This window comes from Sapajus apella, unplaced genomic scaffold (assembly GCF_009761245.1).
Source record: "Sapajus apella isolate SASKATOON/1434 unplaced genomic scaffold, GSC_monkey_1.0 scaffold78, whole genome shotgun sequence".
In the NCBI taxonomy this organism is placed as follows: domain Eukaryota; kingdom Metazoa; phylum Chordata; class Mammalia; order Primates; family Cebidae; genus Sapajus; species Sapajus apella.
Genome location: NW_022437018.1, coordinates 6,322,124 through 6,342,402, shown reverse-complemented (window position 1 = coordinate 6,342,402; position 20,279 = coordinate 6,322,124). Strand labels below are relative to the sequence as shown.

The 20,279-nt window shown below is 36.3% G+C and overlaps 1 long non-coding RNA gene across 1 annotated transcript in view; it reads right to left on the bottom strand.

Moving 5' to 3' along the window:
* Window positions 1–20,279, bottom strand: part of LOC116532998 — a 305,086-nt gene that overhangs the window by 272,027 nt on the left and 12,780 nt on the right. Inside the window, exon 2 of the long non-coding RNA XR_004261032.1 lies at window positions 11,356–11,483. This is a non-coding gene — a long non-coding RNA (uncharacterized LOC116532998). The remainder of the gene's footprint in view (window positions 1–11,355; window positions 11,484–20,279) is intronic.

Sequence of the window (20,279 nt, the reverse complement as noted above, 5' to 3'; positions counted from 1 at the left end):
ATTCTGAGACTCTGAGCAAATGTTTTGCAATGGCCTTACCAAGGGTCTGCATGGAAGAGAGTTTCTTTCCTAATCTCAGTTATATTCCTACCTAAGAAAATTTCTTATTAAAGCATTGATAAAACCATTTCAATATCAGTGCACTTGCTCTGCCTTTTGTTGAACAAAAGCCTATCCTCATCGCTGTCAGGTTTCTACTATGCTTCCTTTTAAATATTCTCTCTGAAGCTAATTCTAAACTGTTTGTTTTCAACAAGATACTAATAGATGTTCTGTGAGAGGAAAAAAAAAGTTTACACAGGCAACTAAGCTTGAGGCTAGCTGGAAAAACAAACTTAAATGGATTTCTTAATTACAGGATTTCTCTTGGGAATTTAGACTCTCATTGAAGAAGAGACAGCATTTAGCATCAGTTAAGCCCCTCCTTTTGTTTTTCTTCAGAATACTATTTTTACCTTTCAGACTTAAATCCCATAGACCATAGAAAAAGCACCTTTAAAAGGCAATAATAAGAAGGAGGCTGTCAGATGGGATTAGTGAGCCTCAGTTAGTGGAATGTACCTGTGGTACAGACATATACTGCTTGAAGGAGTTTTATTCCACAGGCCAGATAGACCTGGTGACCAGCTTCTCACTCACTCTACAAGGAGAATCCTGATCTTAGGGCTCCGATACCCTGTGTGCCAGGACTCAAGCCTGTTTTATGCCTGTAGTGAATGTCTATCATCTTTACCATGTTACCAGCTTCAGCAAAGAGATGAGACTGCCATCTGTCCCTTTCTGATTATGGGTGGTTTAGGAAGAAGGAGTATAGCAGTCTAACACTGTATGGGTCCAAAGGGAGATAGCCTATCAAATTGTCAACTACAGCCTAGTTGGGTCAAATAAGCACATCCTTGGAAAAGCAAGTTGCTTCATCTATACAGGCAACTTCATATGGCCCTCGAGCATTAGGCTGCCTGATTTTGAAAGTATTTGCTGTAGGCAGTACACTGAACATAGATAAGCCAGGCCTTCCTCCTCTATCAAGCTGTTCTCTGAGATCTTTACTAAGGAGGGTTCACCAGTATTCCCACATTCCTCCAGGAAAGTCAAACAATTCAGTTCAGAAGGACCTTGGGCAGACATGAAATTTCATGAGCAGATATTCTATTACCAAAAACATATGCTGGCTAACAGAACCAGAAAATGATGTTCACAGAGGCTAATAAGCTTAACCAATGTCACATATCTGGATTTCTTTCCAATACACCATATCATTTTGTCCATTTAATCTTCTCTCCATTCAGGTATATAACAGCCTTACAACAGAGCCAGACCTAATCAGCTTCTCCAAAGCATCTCTGTCCCCTCAAATCCACTCTTTTACTTCATAACATTTATAATTATGTTCTTTACGTATTTATTATCTCTTTTATTCCATTAGAATAGTTTATATGCAAGTGTCTTATCCCCTTTGTTCCACTTTATCCTAAATATTCAAAACAGTGCCTGACATTTAGTAGAATTAAATCAAACCAGATGATCAAAGAAGAGAAATCCACACTTTCAGTTTGCAAAAATCCTAATTCCCAGCATTGACATTCCTTTATAGTAACCTTCAATCTATAAAGGGAAACGGGATATCTTTTTCCATGGGAACTTTAAGGAGATAATCACCTACCTGAAGTGATTAAAGGGCTCTTCAACTTGGAGGCAGGATGCTGATTCTCGTGGCCCTCCAGGGGCGGGGTGAGAGGGGTACATTCTGTTTATATCTGCACTAACAAAGCATTTCAATTCACCTTCTGTGACCCCAGTCTTGGATATCCCTGGATTCTGGCAGTTACAAAGACCCCGGCATTTTCCCAAATTTCTTTTCTGATGAATTGCCTGGTGCATCTCATAATATTAATGCCCATGATTTTAGCTGGCAACAATTCTGGTGTAATTAATTAAATTTGTGTCAGGCTCACACTACTCCCTGATCAGTTTCATAATTTTCATGGTAAAATAGATACAGCCAAAAAATTCTTAAATAAAATGAGGTTAAGTAAATCTTTAATTCATTTCAATGATTTTCAAGGACTGGGGAAATACAACAGGGCTATATTTTTAAACCCATGGAAACTATGAAATACTGTCAGCTCTTGGCTATTCTGCCTTCCCAATATAAAAATCCCTAGATATTTGGATATGTTTGTATTACTGACAGAATTTTTACTTTTAACCTGGGTGATTGAAAAGTCAGTATGAAACATAAAACAAATTTTAAAATCAAGTTTGCTAAACCTAATGCCCAAAGCAATACAATAGTGGATGACCTAAGGCACATTAGGTTTAAGAAAGAGGAGATCCAGTTTGGAAAAACAAAAGATAAGAATAGACCAGTGGGGTTGGATATTTAATTTTGCAAATGCATTCCAATATTGCCATTCAGGCTATCTCACTCAGTCAATTAAGTGAAGGGTAAATTCATAAGATTTGCTGCACACAGCCCCTCTGCCATTATACTTCAGGGTGTGTATCTTTCTTCTAAATATAAAGAGAATTAAGGTTTAGGTTAATTCAACTTAGTTTCAATTATTTTTTGAAAATTACTATTACATAATCACTTCTGGGAGAGAGATCACTCTTCTGAAGCTTACCTGAGTCTGAACATATTCTAAGTATCCTTCCAATGCTTCATAATTACTGTAGCAAGAGTTTAGTTTGGTTGATGCAAATGAATATTTGATTACTGCAAATACCTTTTCAACCAAGAAATCATATTTTTTCTTGCTTAAGTACTTATTATACTCATATTTCATCATGAATATTTTAGGAGCCAACTCACCCCAAAAGAGTTAACTTTGAAGAGCAAACCTTTGAGTTCCAGCTTCAAGTCTTTACCTCCTTCAAATAATTAGGAACAATCCTAATAATATACCATAATATACTAATAAAAAGACCTAAATATTTTATGTTGAATTTTAAAATCACAATCCAGATGGAGAATGATTATTCTCTAATTAAAATGGTTATGTTCTATCTTGATCAGATATTCAATACACATTTAGTAACAAAATTATGTTCTTCTCTCGAATGTTGCAACATCAAATCATGACATTGGGAGGGAGTTCACTGTGACATATGGCACAAGGCCCCAGGATTTGCTCTAACCCAAACACTCATTTTTACTAAAACAGGTATTCAGCAAAGACTTAACAGAGTGATTTTCTCTGGGTACCTTGGTTCATTGATTCGATAAGATTTCTGCACAAATATGTGATTTGACCAATCAAAAATCAGCCGTTTGAAAGGTGTTTAAGAAGGAAGGCAGCAATAACCAAACAAATGTGAAGGACTAATCCCACTTTTGTTTAGGGTCCTTTCTCTATTAACAGAGCTCTGACTATCAGCGGCAGTAAATACCCACATCCCAATTCTGCTCCCATTTGACCTTCACACACTCCGTCAGGCTCCCTGCTTGTCCAGCAGCACTGAATCTCTTTTACCTGTTAACACCACCTTGTAACATCATGGGGGCCCCAGGAGAAGCACTAATGGTGATGGATGGCCCATTGATTCCATGAGGAGGAAGATACTACCAGTACCACTGACCTGCTCTGCTCATTAGTAGGAGAAACAGCAGCTCCTCACTTGACAGGGATGGTAATGGAGAAGGACTTCTGAGTTGAAATAGGAGGGTGAGCTGCCGCTGCGGTAGGAAGGAAATTTTTTATTCTCAAAACACAACTCCCAGGAGGAGGAGAAAGAGGACTTGGTGAGGCATAAAGATTAGATTTTAGTCTCAATGCCACTGTTAACTACAGAAACAGCAGGGGAATTATTCCACTTTTTGGTATCTCCATTAGTCAGTGTAGTCATAGCAAAGTAGGTAACATTTATGAAACACGAATTATGTGCCAGAAAATGTGCTGTTTCAGATGTGTTATAACATTACATTATATATTAGTTTTTGGGATAAATACTCCTGTTAGTAGCTCCATTTTATTCATGTAGAAACATGAGTTTTTGAGAGTATAAAAATTTACTCAAGCTACTAAGGTGAGAAATTACTTAATGGGCACAATGCACATCACTTGGATAATGGAGACCCTAAAAGCCCTGGCTTGATGACCATGGCAATCTACGCATGTAACATTGTGCATGTATATATATACATATACATATATGGACAAAATTATGTTCTTCTCTAGAATGATGCAACATCAACTCATGATATTGGGAGGGAGGTCATTGTGACATACGCCACATGGCCCCAGGATTTTCTCCAACCCACTTAGTGTTACTAAGACAGGCATTTAACAAAGGCTTAACAGAGTGCCGTAGGAGAGATGTTTTTTTTTAATTTTAGAGTATTCTCTAATTAAAATGGTGATGTTCTATCTTGATCAGAAATTTGATACATATTTATTGACAAAATTATGTTCCTCTCTAGAATATATATATATATATATATAAAGTGTTCAGCAATAAGTTTATACACACACACACACACACACACACACACACACACACACACTATATATATATATATATATATTAGCAGACACCTGGTTACCAGAAGCAGCTAATAATCGTGTCCTTCTATTTCTAGCAAGATTTTGGATAGAACATAGAGATATCATGATGCGTAGTGCTTGGAAATCCACACAAATGAACGAATGACTACTGCCATGTGGCCATTTGCAGGCTTTCAGATGATTTCCAATGCCATTTGTGTCTAACACTGCTCCAGTACATTCTCATGCTTTCCTGCTTTATCCTGGGCATCTTCTGCTCCCATTTGGACCATAGGGAAATATGATTTACTGATCTATTTCCTATGCCACAAATGATAGTTCCCTGCTGTGCTGTCATTTTTGTGAAAATGTTCGCATCTCTTTTGGTTTATGTCCTCTAGTCATGAGGTTGAATAAACCAGTGGAGCTTAATATTGGCTCACTGAGCATTGGATGTGTAGATCACACTTCTTCTAGATAGGATAACTAGGGCAGAGAGTAAATAGGCATAGTAATGGTCTTCTTTTCCAGGTAATATCTTTTGTCTTTATAAAAAGGAACAGAAAGAGGGAAAGGGAAAACAATACAGAGGCTATTCTTCAAGAGTGGAATTATTTATTAGTAAGTGGTTATTTCTAATTAAATGTAGCATTAGGGGATCTGAAAACATCCTGCACAAAATTTCTCCCACACTCAAATACATACTGCTGATATTGTTATCCTCCCAAAAATCATTTATTTAGATTAAAATATCTAAAATATGAATATACTTTGAAAGGCATCTTTACTTTAATATAGCGTAGTTTTATATTATTTTCAATTTGAAAAAAAAATTGCTCCCAAAACAATGGGAAGTGCATGAGGTGCCTCTGTAGTTTATGGTAAAAGGAAAAAATGTTACTCTAGGGCCAGCTTTGGTCCTCCTAAGTCATTTTCAGTCCCTAGAAGTACCTAAAATAACAATTATGATTACATTGCTGGATTATAATTACAGTGCTACAGTCTTTATATAGCATACACGGTCTCATGTTCTTTTTATCTTTGAATGTTAGAAGAGAAGAGAACAACACAGGGCTTGCCTTTCCTGTAAGACTCTATGACGATTACAAAGACGCCATCAGAACCAGGAGCCCTAACAGATCTTCTGTCCTGTGGACTATGGTGTAGATGACTGCTTGAGTTCAGAAATGTGAATATTCCATGACTTACACAGGGTTATAAGGTATAGATATTGGAATCTGTGAGAGTACAGTAGAAATACTAGCTTGATTCTAAGTCCAATGAACAGCAAAGTTGCTCAGGCTGCAAATTAGGATCCTGATGAGCAGAAGAATGACCCAATTGGCTGATTTAATACTAACCCTTATTTTATTGTGGGCAGTATAGAGGGAGCTGGATGACTTAACTGGAGAAACACTATCTCTGTGCAGGGAGGTGAGCCCTGGTTTGAGGAAACTGAAGAAGACAGATAATAGATGCCAAAAATATGGTGGGGTTGACAGGATTAAAGCCAACCAATCATTTGCTCTGAATACTTAAGCAATAAGTAAAATAAAAGAGTTTTGCTCTGTTTTGCTACTGGTTCATGAGCTAAAATAGACGTGTTATTTCTGTCTCTAATCTGTTCATCTATAAAACTGGGTATTACTTAGTCTCTATCTCCTTTAGGTTGTTACAACAATATTTTCCTATGTTTTTACAAATAAACAAGACCATAGACATATTTTAAGTAATGACCTTCAAATTATATAGGACATTGGACTTCAAATCAGTATCTTTGAGATTAAGATATGGCAACCCTGGTGACAGAATCCTTGCTTCCTACTCCTTGCTCTACTAGTCACCAGCTGGATGATTTTGAGAAAGTTGCTTTTGGTTACCTCATCTTTAGGATGAGGATAATGGTAGGCCCACTACATGCAATAATTATGGGAATTATGTTAGCTAGTATAGGTAAAGTCTTAGAATGACGTTTATCTCATAATATGTACTGAATACATAAACTATTGAACTTTAAACCTAGAACTGCCACTAATTCACTGTATGATGTTGGCTAAGTCATTTCACTTCTGCAGGCTTTCTTCTCCTATTTAAAACAGGGATTTCAAATTTAAACAAATAATTGTTAAAGTTCTTTACAAGGGTAAATTCCATGATAATGTAATTTTAATTTACTATGCAAATCAGTTCTACTGCGCATTGTATATAGAGTTAAATACTGCAAACTTCTTAGTTGATAATGACATACTGTCATCAACATCTTGAAAACACATCAGAAACAAAAATAATGACTAATAAAACTGATAATGTTCATAGCAAAAGGAAATGAAACACTGAAAATAGCAGTAGTGACACTCATTGTGCTAAGAAACGGTCTGAAGCAAATATAAGGGACTTTGTTACTTTAAGTCAGTCTGACTGATTCTCTTAAGCAAAGAAATAAGATTGTAATTAATGCACACCATTTACAAATATAGGGAAAGGAGGCAATTCCTAACCACTAGTTGCAAATCACAATTTAGAAATTGTAGTCAATCATTTAAAATGGACTGAAATTCTCATGCCAGCAGTGAAATCAGTCCTTTGAGTTCTCCCACACACAACTCCTACACAGGGAAGAGAGCCAGATGATTTTATGACCTCTGTGTACTACTGTCTGTGCAGAAATAGTGATTGTGGAGCTGTTTTGTTTCCCTGGACGCTTCCTGGGAAAAAGTCAGCACCAGATCGTTCTTAATCCTCACTGAGTCCTCGAAGCTTTGAAACCTACGTGTAATTTCCACCTGGGAAACATGGATCCCAACTAGATCATATCCCAGACAAGTTATGGTCTTTCATTCTGTCAATTATATAGCCCCTTTCATACTCGTTGACCCATCCAGATGCCCTTTGTAAATAAAAGTTGAAGATGTTAAATTATCTTGAAATTTCTTCTAAATGTATATAATCAAAATATTAGAGGAATACACTTAAGCCTGTGACCTCAAATACATGAACTACCACATGCAGTGAGTAGTTGGGGCTCTTATCTATAAAAATACACACTTTAGAAATAGTTTACTACTATATACCATGAGAACAAATAAAACTTATTTTCTAACTTGATTTAAAATATTCTGTCAAAACTCAATACATGCCTATTTTTTACTCATTGGTTTTAAAGAAATAATCTTTAGTGATAATATGAATGTTTTCTTATGCCTTCTGCCTATCAGAACACTTGTTTCCAGTCTTCTTATAATAAAACATTAAGAATCTAGTTCACATCATGCTGTAACAATAAAGTTCTGTAAAAACTGAAGGGAAATATATCTTCAGTGAGATTCCATCATCCCTTATTAATACCATAATTGAGGTCTATAAATCTGTTTCTTATACAATTCATGTAATAAAATACTTAATGGATTGTAAATGACATGTTATAAAACTAGGCATTAAGTATTGCAATTTATATTTAAATGTGCTTCGGACACAAATAAATGCTCTCTAAAAAGCAGGCTTTTTTCAAGTCAGAAGATAGAACCTTCCATTTAGTAGACTTGAGAGCAGAGTCATGAGAGAGTATGTTGCTGCTACCAAATTGTTACTGGACTTTGAATGAAGTGATTTTTGCTACATTTAAAAATAGTTTATGATTATCAAATTGTGCAAAAGTTCTTCAAACAGAAACAGCTACAAGTACTGCCTTTATAAGTCAAGCCCCTTCAGGGAATGTCAGGATGTTCTTATCTGCCCTGAAGCCAGCTGGTTTGACATCAATGCGAGTGCCTGGTCCAAATAAAGACATAACGGAAAGATTAAGTAGAGTAAGAACATGGCATTTGGAATCACAAAAAGATCACTATCACACAAACTCTTCCTTTGTTCCTTTGTTTCATATCCTCTGTAAATGGACATGGTAACATTGTGGTGTTTACCACTAAGTAAACTGTCAGGAAAGACACATTCAGTCAGGAGACTGTAGAGCAACCGCCACTCACAGCACCCTTTAAGTAAGCAGGATGGCTCAGCAGGGGTAAAAAGTACATAGTATAAGTGCTACTATGTGAAAATAAAGTTTTAATCCCTACACAAAGTTTAACTCCATTTCTATTTGGTACCTGGGATGGCAAAACAAATTCTAACACTGAAGTGTCTCTCATTTGTGTTGTGGCCATACCTTGCCTTATGTTGTGGGTATGTGTGTGTCTGTATGTATGGTTTTCTGAGATCTGGTCTCTGACTTTATAATCTGCCAAGCCTGAGTACTTCAATCAGTTCAAATGACTGTTGCCTCTACATGAGTCTCACTACGTACAGGGGAATAAGCATTGACTAACACGTTTGCAAGATGAGACACCAGTTAAACACGAGACCTACCCCCCTTGGGACTTGAATGAGCCGGAAATATCTAAAAGACAGTCGAGGTAATGTCCTGTCTAGGACAGAGTGGGAGATGCCGAGTCTAGGAGATTTCATGCCATCTTAACTGTAATTGGTATTTTATGGACAACCATGCCAGAATTACTTTTTTTTCTTAAAAGGTAAGGAGGGCAGAAGGCCAGGGGAATTGGAACAAACTGTAACATCCATTGTACTATTAACACATGGCTCCTTGAGTGTGAATGTCTCAGTCTTACCCATGTGATCCCCCTAGATGTTGCTCTGATGATCCCTACCTCAATCCTACCATTCCAACTCCAAATATCAACTACTTGCTTTAGAAGGGTAGACTATAATTTTATTTTTTCAAGTAATACAAAAAAGATCCATCTCTGCCAATATTGTACTCTGCTTCTGCCTTGAAATATGACTGGATCATCCATAACCAGAAGCCGCTGAAGAGCACCTACAGCCATCACTCCCACCTGCTCTTCTGCCTCTCTTTCTCTCTTGTTTTCTTCCCTCTCATGCAGCAGTTACTGAGCACTACTGCATGCCAGGCATGTTCTAGGTGATCAGAGAATAGTGTTTGTAAAGCATATCACAGTTTATAGCTGTCAAGTTCAGTCACAGAAACAGATCTTGTGAATGACATATTATAAATGTCTCATTTTAGAGGTAATGAGACAAACTGAGAGAAGTGTATTGACTTGTCTGAGGGCCCCTGCAAGCAGCTACCCCCACTAGAATATGTGCTGTATACAAGTGGGAACTTTTCTCTGCTTAATCCATTGCTGATTCCTAGGTATCTAGAAGAGCCAACGGCACATAGTAAGCACTTAATAAATAAAAAAATTGTTGCATTAATTTAACATCAGGCCAGCTGTGGTGGCTCATATCTGTAATTTCAGCATTTTGGGAAGCCAAGACAGGTGGATCATTTGAGTTCAGGAATTGAAGCCTGGCCAACAGAGTGAAACCCCATCTCTACTAAAAATACAAAAATTAGTCAGAGGTGATGGTGCACACCTGTAATCCCAGCTATTCAGAGGCTGAGGTAGGAGAACTGCTTGAATCTGGGAGCCAGAGATTGCAGTGAGCCAAGATTGCACCACTGCACTACAGCCTGGGTGACAGAGCAAGACTCTATATTAAAACAAAACAAAATATCATAGCTGATACGTGACAGGGCAAGACTGTAAGACTGAATCCAGGTCTTCTAAATCCAAATCTAAGAAACCTGTCATAGAAAAGTATGGTAGTTCCAGTCACAGAGATTGACCTTGATTATGGATAAAAGCAGCTGTGTGTGCCATGTAATACTTAGATCTGTGCCTCAACTTTATCTGTAAAATGGAATACTTTTTGAAATGATAAAAAGAAATAGACTGTAAAAGAGCTATTACAGTACCAGGTACCTCATAAGGTCTCCAAAAAAAAAAAAAAAAATCTTCAGTTTGTTTCCTCTTACTTTATGTTCTTCCTTTTTTTTTTTTTTTTTTTTTTAAATTTCATATCACCTCTTCTTTCCCTACCCATTTTTTTTCTGGATTTTTTCATTGTTTTCCAATTTTTCTTTACCTCTATCAAAGGAAATCCACTAAATGGCTTAGTTTAAAACATGGTTTAAAAAATAAAACAGGCTTCTCTTACTCTCCCATGACTGCTGTTTTGTATACATCCCCTGTGACTCCAGAACTAGAACAAATTCCCAGGAGAGTGCAAGAGATTCACAAAGACTATGATTCTAGTACTTGTGAAAATAAGTCCCTGTCCCTGTATTTGTTCTTTAAAGAGATGTGTTCTTTCTCAAGCAATTATTTCATAGTGGGATTCTACTTGATTTCCTCAAAAAAAGTAATTCCAAACCCCCATACTTTATTTTTTTTCTTTAAGATTCTCTGTTGATGTAGATTTCCCTCAGGTATGTCTGGTTGCTCAGCCCTTTTTTGTTTGCTTGTTTCTTGACCACCAGGTTCGGTCCCATTTTTTATTTCTGAAGCCCTCTGAGTATGTCACCCTCAGAAAATAGAGTTGTTCCTATTTGTTTCCTAGACACTGTCATTCTTAGTGATCTTTGATCTACTGATTTTCCTTTTCCATAATAATAGCTTTCACCTTTTTGTCTAATTGTCAAAACTCATCTTTCTGCAATAGGAGTTTTATGTTTCCATGCTTGGCCATTTGGTCTCTTTGTTTTCCTCTTAGGGACGAATAATCAGCTTGAGGTACCTAATCTGCTGGTGTTGAACTCACAGGCAGATCAGCTATCCCTCCTTTTCCTCCCTAATACTCTCTATTTGATGATTTTACCTTTAAGTGTTCCATGTTGTGTTTAAAAAGTACTTCTCTACATTGCAAATTCCATACATCATACTCTTTTCATCTCACATATATTTTATGAGGCTTTAAACTAGTGAAACATGCTAGTTAACTGAACGTAAAGGATCTGCTCAATGCCACTCTCTATAAGGGAACTTGAAAAATTCCCATTTGAGGCACGTACCTCTTTCCAGTTTCACTAAATCTGGAGCTTCAGTTAGGAAATGATGAGAAACACATACTGGCAGACCAGTTTCATCAGATATAGCAATGCCTTTGCTTTGCTCTTTGCTATGCTCTTTGGTATGATTTCTGCCAAAAGAAAAGAAGAAACAAGTATTAAGTTAAAATTATCCATTTTAAAATAACTGTGAGCCTTTGACAAAATTTAAAAATAGACATATATACTTTAGCGTTTTCCCAGGCTCTCTGCCCACTTCAACCTTTGTAGGTATTCCTCCACCCCCAACTCATTTATGTCGACAAAAATCCTTCACTGTTACATTCCTGAACTTTTCACCACACTGTCCCAACGAAACCTGCCCTCCAGATGTCGAGCCACCTGATGTAAAACATTCCCAACACCTCATCACATCTAAGTTTGTCATATCACTCTATTAGTCACTTTTTGTCCTTCTTGAGTCATTGAAGTGACTCAAAACTAATCCTTAATTTTATGTTAATAGCCATTAATGTCTGGAAAGGTGACCCTTCTCAGGTGACTTAATTATACTTTAAAAAGGCTTCTAAAGTCTAAATTTGAAATATTATTAAAATGGTTGAAATGTTAAGTTCCATAGCAGATGAGCAAGCGAATATAGATGGGTGATAAGGGGGTCATGTCACATTCTGATCACACTATGTTAAAGGCTTTTTGCTCTGAGCCTGAGCATGGCTTTTCCTGCTTATCGCTGAGTGTCACCAGATAACTAGACTGCATGAAGGGGCTGTCTCTAGTGGAATCTTGAAGTATTAATCAACCTTCTTACTTTTGGAGACATAGTGAGTATGAGTTATTATCTGAGTTTCTGAATGCAAAAACACAATGATCTCTGAAGGGGAATCTAGTCTCTCAGACATTAAACAGGGATTTTTTTTTTAATCAGTTAAATAAAAGGTTTAGATTTTCTGCATAGCTTGAGAAGTTTGAATGTTTAATTCAAACTAATTTATTGAGCAATGGCACTAAAGAAAATGAAAAGATGCAAAGGAACTTTCATTAGATGATAAGCAGATAAGAGAGAAAAAGGCAAACAGGTCAGCCAGAGTTGTGTAAAAGCTAGGAGGCTAGCAGGGCCCTGCAGATAGCCAAGCCTGCCTGGGGAACAGAGATAAATGGGAGCAGAGATCAGAAAGTTCATCCTTATCCTTCTGCGCGTGGTGAAAGGAGACTCGCAGCATGTGAGGTACCTGTCTCTAATCGCATGTAAAACTGCAAAACCTGCAGGGTTACTTTGATATGAACAAGGTTAATGTGCTACTCAAGATTAATTGTGACTTCACAGAGAAATTTATTGAGGATGAGGGAATCTGAAAGTGAAAGGAGGGGCAAATGCCTTGTTAGAGATTCATCACAAGGGGGTGATGGATGAAAGCCTTCAGAAACCAATAATAGGATTTTAAAGATTCACATAAGCAGCATTAAGGTGATCTCCAGTGCTTACCTTAGACAAACTAGAGTTAGTGAACGGTAGAGTAATGTGGTTAAAGCTGTGAGGGGAAACTCAACTGGCTATTCCAGAGTGGGCCTCATGAACTGTCTGTGCTTTCGTTGGCTGATAATGGGTCCTGGGTTTAGCTCTCTGCGAGACATTTTTGTAGATTTAACTTTAGATTGATCATTTCAAAGACATCAAAATAACCATCAGAAGGGCTGATAGTGATTATGAGCATGTTAACTCTATAGTGAAACAGACCTGGGCTGGAGTCTCATCTATACCACTCATTGGCTGCACAATCCTGGGCAACTGACCTAACTTCTCAAAACCTCTCTTCATAAGAACAACAGGAAAAAAATAATTGTGCCAATTTATACTTTATTTCAAGTGTTAAAATGAGATCATGAATTTCAAATGATTAACAGAGTCATTTAGTGCTCAAGAAAATAGCTGTCATCATCAGAACCATTTTCATTGTTGTCATCATCGGGGTAACAGTAATACAATAAAGGTGCTGTACAGAAACACAATAAAGGTGCTGTAGAGTCAAACTGGGGTACCTAGTTGATATAGTTTGGCTGTGTCCCCACCCAAATCTCATCTTGAATTACAGCTTCCATAATCCCCATGTATCATGGGAGGCAGCTGGTGGGAAGTAATTGAGTCATGGAGGCCCATTTTTTCCTGCATTGTTCTCACGCTACTGAATAGGTCTCACAAAATCTGGTGGTTTTATAAAGGGCAGTTCCCCGGCACACGCTCTCTTGCCTGCCACCATGTAAGACATGGCTTTGCTCCTCCTTCACCTTCTGCCGTGATTGTGAGGCCTCCCCAGGCATGTGAAACTGTGAGTCCATTAAACCTCTTTCTTTTATAAATTACCCAACATCAGGTATTTCTCCTTAGCAGTGTGAGAAGGAACAAATACACCAGTGCACCATTCCCACCAAAGTATTCTGTGTTATAACCAGAATATCTATGATTGGTTTTTCTCTTCCACAGATAAAACAGTCAAATAACCATCTCCCTCTTCTTTATTAATAGGCTTATCAGGCACAAAAAGTGTTTGTCATTCCATCATCATTTCATGTAGAACATGTACAATTAATTAGATCATGCTTGTCTTACTTTTGGAATTCACTGCTGCTTTAGACAAACCTGAGTAGGCAACCTGGACTCAGCTACATTAACAGTATTTTCTTTCAAGGCATAATTTTTCTGGGGACATTTCCACAGATGGCTAATAGATATGTGAATTCTTGTTACCTTCAACTTCAGCAAGGCAATATGCTTTAATTTTGTTCACAGATGCCTAGATTAAATATGGTTTTTGAATTTTGATGTTCTCCACGTATTTACTGAATAATCCATTGCTTTCTCAAAAAAGGAAGAAATAAAAGTAATTAGGCCATGAGGGCTCCTCCATTATTAATGGGGTTAATGCTCTTATGAAAGAGGCTTCACGCAGCATCTAGCTAGCTTGCTCGCTTGTTTTCTGCTGTTCTGCTGTGTGAGGAAATGAGATCAGCCTTCACCAGACAACCAAACCTGCGAGCACTTTGATCTTGGACTTCTCAGTTTCTAGAACTGGGAGAAAATAAATTTCTGTTCTTTATGAATTACACAGTCTCAGGTATTTTGTTGTAGCACCATAAACAGACTAAGACATTATCTTTGATGACAAAGACTCAGGTTATTCAGCAATCTGTTCTCTTTTTTTGCATTAAATAATTTATTAGACTTTAAGTTCGGGGGATTGTTCGATAGGTATACACATTCCATGGTGTATCATTCAGGATTGTTACATAGGTATACACATGCCATGGTGGTTTGCTGCATCCATTCCCCCGTCATCTACATTAGATATTTCTCTTAATGTTATCCCAACCCAACCCCTCACCCCATGCTAACCCTCCCCTAGTCCCCCTAATCCCCAACAGGCCCTGGTGTGTGATGTTCCCCTCCTTGCGTCCATGTGTTCTCATTGTTCAACACCACTTATGAGTGAGAACATCAGCAATCTATTCTAAGATCATAATAACACTTTGCAAATGACCAGTTAGAAAACTGTGCGTATGTGTTTGCCGTGGAATTTACATGGCTGAGGCTGTGAGATTATGGGTAAAGGAGTTAAAGATGCTGGCCCAATTACAGCCATAGAAAACAAAATAATGGTGACGAGAATTTCTTAGTAAAGGTAGAAAAAAATATGTTTTCTTTTAAGAAAGCAGGGAATTTGAAAATGACGTCCTTGTTTGCATCTCACACTGAATAACAAAAACAGAGTGCATCAATTATATCTATTTTTAAAATTTATTCAACATTTATTAAGCTAAAAATAAAAGTATTATTTACAGACTCAGGCAGTTTGATAGCAGTGAAAAACATAAATTTAATCCCTGAAGTCATGAAACATACTGTACAGTGGGAGGAGAATCAATTAATAAAGAAAAATTAATAATAATTATGAGCTCATGCTATAAAAAATAAGCAAGATAATATGGCAAGAACTACATATAGAGTATATGTGTAGTTTGGGAGGTCATTATATTCTGGTCATTATGATTTTCTTTTACCATAACCAACATTCTTTGTCTCCTGCAGCAGAACAGAACTCCCATTTGTCTTTGGGAAAACAAGTTCATTTCTACTCTCAGTCTATGAATTTCAGATAACCTTTGCTGCACTCACAACACACACAGACACAATTACAAGTTCTCATCTCCACCCCTGTGGGGTAGATATGTAACCTTGCATATCTAATCAGAGCAATAAAAACCCTGGCCCAAGTGATTAGACTGATTGGATAAATAATTGGCAAATGATCCAAGCTGAGCCAATGAGAGCCTTCTTTGAGACTTTCTTGGAACTACTGAGAAAGATACACTCTCCCCTTCTGAGATCTCTGCTCTAAGGACCACATAAGTAGAAGCTACTAGGGGTCATCTTTGTAAATTACAGAGTAAACATATCTGAAAGTAAAGCAAAAGTAGAAGAAAGTAAAACTGAGATACGAAAGACACTGAACTTACTCTGTTTCCTGAAAACCTACATCTAGGCAAGACTAAGCAACTTGAAAATATGACTTTTGTGTTATGTAAGCTAATTTCCAATGCTATGCAAGTTAGTTTGGGACTGATTTTTATTGTCCTATGTACATGAAAAAGTCTTGATTAATTTGGCAATTAACATTGGCTGGGCATTTACCACATTCTAGGCCCAGGGATAGCTAACACTATGTGCTGTTACAAGAGTTATGACATTTAATTCTTAACCTTTATTAAAAAAATTTTGGAGATAACAAGTGTGAAGTTTAGAGATCTCACATAGCTTGGCCAGGCTCACATTTTGCAAGTGGGAAAGCTGCAATTAAACTCTGAAGACTATGCTCTTCAACAAAACAATACTGCTTCTCTGTTCAGGCAGCTAACAGCACCTGCTGCCTTGTACCTCAGCAAACCTTGTACCTAAAGCCCCAGGCTATTGACCTGGAAATGGTTCCAACAATAATATAGTCAAGAGAAGTCTAGACCCTTGAAGCCTAGGTCTTCTCTGCCAATTGCTGCCTAGAATAAAATCAAAAGGACAACATATCCAAGGCCGTAGATAACCACAGCTATTAAGACCCAGTTACAAAGGATGCATTTTTTTTATATTTAGCGTATCTTAAATTCTACAAGCAGGCCAGGATCTTGTTTATGCAAAAGGAGTAGGAAAAGATAGAAAAAAATCTTCAAAAATATTTTTTCTATATACTTCTAGGAGACTATGTAATATACTTTAGGATAAATTTCTCTGTATATACATACACATTTACATACTGTATATATACATGAATAAATATAACTGTTCACTATATACGCACATATACATGATGCATATTTATATATGTAATGTACATGTATAAATTTGTATATTTGAAATTTATGCATATAAAATACATTTTCTAGAATGAGCTACCAATTAATAAAATAAGACTATCCTAGTTTAAATGGAAAATGGCTAAATTGGAGCTGAAAGAGCTTGAGTGAGTGGTATAACTTATCTTTAATGAGTCACAATTTGAGATTTAAGAAAATGTATTCTTTCAGGCCTAGAAATAACTATTTCTGAGCATTTGCCTTCTATCTCTAAAAATTACTAGAGCTCATTTCGGAGAATGGGTATTTATTAAATAATAAATTATTCAAATCATTTGGGACTACATAATAAATAGAAACCAGATTGACTTGTCAACTGAGGTCTTGAAGAATTTATAAAGTAATTGCGCATATAACTGAAATAAAAGCAATCAAACTGTGCTTTTATCAACTTCCATAGCAAAGTCACTTTCTTGTGGTAGAGAAATTGGGAAGGGAAAGGGCACAACAATGACCAGCACCACCTTCTGCCAACAGCCCCCTCCAAGCTGCCTTCATTCATTAACCAAGGCTAATCTTTCAAACAAGGTAGATCCACACCACTGGACTAAATCTCAGTCAACTCTGGAAATCTAAACAATTTTGAACAGTGGAACTGAAGGTGAAATTCTCATGGAAGATGAGACTGTTGAAATAATAATATTAACCCCCCTATTTTTATTTTCTAGAAAGAAAATCATCCATAGTTAACTCTGATTTACAATGACTGTTTTCTTCCCATACTTACCAGCATCTTACATATGTCTAACAATACAGTTTCATAAAGTTACTTCCCCTATCTAGGCTGAAAAATTCTAATCTGTTGCTAGATACACATATTTCAGGGTAGTCCACAGATCATTTACATTGTTTGAGAAAGATTACTGATATAGATCAGTAACTTAGAATCACCCTGTAGTTTTAAAAAACAAAGATTCCTGGAGCCCATCTGAGATCCACTGAACCACAATGCCTGCGCATGGGGCACAAATATGTGCATTCCTCTAAAGTTCCAACAATAATCGTAATGAAAATCCACCACTGAGAACAACTGAATTAAATGATTTCTAAAGATCTTTCCAACACTAATTCTGTAATTTCTTTGACTTATGTCTTTAAAAACTAACATATTTTATAACGAATGCATAAATAGTTATAGAGCAGTTAATTTTGACGAACTCTCTGTCTCAAAAGTAGTTGTAAAAGTAGCAGTGTTTATGTTTAGGAATGCCTTCAAGTCAAGTAAAAGTCATTAGTCACAAAAAGATAGAATAATTCTTTTTTCCCTTCATACAATAAAAAATCTGGAGATAGGCAGTTATTGACTTGCCTCAAAAGCTCAGTGAAGTTGAGGTGATCTCTCTGGTCACAAAATGACTTTGCAGTCCCAACTACCCTGGCTTCATTCAAGCAGAAAGAAGGGTGAAGAACAAGAAAAGGTGGGTAGCTACAACCATCTCCTTTATCAGGAAAGCAAAAACCTTAATAAATACCTTTTGACTACACTTCCAATTAGGTATTCTTGACAAACAGGGTCTTAAGGCCACTCCTAGTTATAAGATACCCTGAGAATTGGTTTGGACCAGTTGCGATCTGTTGCCGGAGCCAAATACATTGTTATCATACCAGCTGAAAAAAAAAAAGATTCTGATTTATAAGAAGATGGATATTAAATAAGAAACATTGCAATTAATTAAGTCAACTTTAATGAAAATATTGGGATAAAGTTCAATTACACTTTGCTATAGAAAATAGCATAATATTAAAAATCCACATATTTATGCAATTGCCAAAGAATAATTTCAAAAACCTTTTTGATAAATGAACTCATGGATCTAACAAATGTATATTCTTTCTTTTAAGATAATTATTTTGAAAACTAACATTTATTTAAATGCATCAGTTTTTATGTTACATCATTTATTCCACAGATTTAATCAAAGACCATTATTGTCTTACACTGTTAAGCCAAGATTTTCATCTAATAAGAAATAAATCAGGAGCAAATATAGTTGTTTTATTTAAAGTCACTGAAAGAATTTTAAAATTCATCAAACCATTGTTCACTTTGGCAACAGGTATAAAAGCCTTAAGATGTGGCACACATTATTGGCCTTGGCCATTCACTTTAGAGTTGTTATTATGTTAGAATACAAAACTAACTACAAATAACTTATTTTAATAGCATAAAACTTTTAACTTGCTGAACTGTCCAATAACAATGGACTGTTATATGAAATATATGTTCATGTGCTAGTAGTATACCATTTTGCCATTAAAAATAATTAACAAGAAGACTACTAATCACCTGGATAAATGTTCAGGACATATTAAATGAGAAGAAAAGGTACCAAATTATATGCAGTATGTTCCAAATTGTTTACATAATAATTTATTTATGGAACACAGGCTAGATGTTAGTATTTGAATATATTTATTCATTACTAGTTATTTGAATGTATTTATTTCATAAGACTCTCACAACTGTATGAGATATTATTATCCCCATCCTACAGATGAAGAAACTGAGGTTCAGAACAGTTATGGAAATTACTCAAAAACACATAACTAAGAAGTAGCAGAACTAGAATGTGAACTCAGGAAGCCTAGCTTTAGAAGCTAGGCTTCTATATCTACAATGATATATACCTACAGAACAATTTTGAAAAACTCACCAAAAGGTTAACATAAGTTATGTCCAAGTGGTGAAATTACCATGTTTCCTATATTTTCTAAAATGTTCAGAATAAATATATACTAATAATAATTAGAAAGCATGATAATTATTTGATAGGTTTTCAAATCCAGTAATCACTTAATAAGCTTTTAAACCTGATTTGGTAGGCAATCAAATCAGCCAGGGCTCTACTCAACAACTCCTGATAATAAGAACTCCATAAAATGTTATTCATCTGTACTGAAAGACAACACTTTTCTAAAATCAACTCATGAAATGTAAGAGCTAGTGCACGGAACCTTCTATACAGTCTTCTTTAAGTTCAATAGTCTTGTTACAGACATCATAAACTGAATTCATAGGAAGGAAGTAGAAGTTGTGAAAATTCATCCATTGTTTCATGAAATCAAGAAGGAAGAAAAAAGGAAATCCTTAAAATATATTTTGAAACTAAATAAATTACATTCAATGAACTAGCATGAGCCAGTAAAAGAACCAGGAGAACCTATAAATAACCAAGTATAAAAGTATCTGCAAGCCATTTTCAAGTAAAAAACCAAGAAGAAGAAGAATGCAAAGCGAAAATATTTATGCTCACTTATATGCATGGCATTTATATTCAGTGTTGTCCAAGCCTCTAAATATATAAATACATTCATATAAACGAATAAAAGTGGTCTGAAAATATCTTCACAAAAATCTTATAGCCAAAGGCTGTAACCGTATTCTGGCTGAGGAGTAAACTTGTGTGGACAAGCACAATAGAAGAGCTTTGAGGCCGGGCGCGGTGGCTCACGCCTGTAATCCCAGCACTTTGGGAGGCCGAGGCGGGTGGATCACGAGGTCAAGAGATCGAGACCATCCTGGTCAACAT